The sequence below is a fragment of the Pygoscelis adeliae genome, unplaced genomic scaffold (assembly GCF_000699105.1).
Source record: "Pygoscelis adeliae isolate BGI_AS28 unplaced genomic scaffold, ASM69910v1 Scaffold728, whole genome shotgun sequence".
NCBI lineage: Eukaryota > Metazoa > Chordata > Aves > Sphenisciformes > Spheniscidae > Pygoscelis > Pygoscelis adeliae.
Window position 1 is genome coordinate 228223 of NW_008825337.1, and position 247 is coordinate 228469.

The following is a 247-nucleotide window of genomic DNA, read 5'->3' on the forward strand; positions in this document are numbered from 1 at the left end:
GCCCCCCCCACCTCCTCCCTCCCCGCGGGGCCCAGCCGCATCCTCCTCCCCGACCCAACCGCGAACCGAGGTAAACCCCCCCTTTTCCCCGTGCGCTGCCGGCGTTCACCTTAGTTTTCCTCACTTTTTTACGTTTTTTTTTGTGTGTTGGAGGGAGCGCTTTTTTGCCTCGGCTCCCTCGCCCTCAACAGGGATCTTTCGCAGGGCGAGGCCCGCGTCCGGCGTCCTGCCAGGCCGCCTGCCCACC

At 65.6% G+C, this 247-nt stretch overlaps 1 protein-coding gene across 1 annotated transcript in view; it reads left to right on the forward strand.

Moving 5' to 3' along the window:
• The window catches only part of KIF17 (kinesin family member 17), a 22405-nt gene that overhangs the window by 16187 nt on the left and 5971 nt on the right, over positions 1-247 (forward strand). The window lies entirely within an intron of this gene.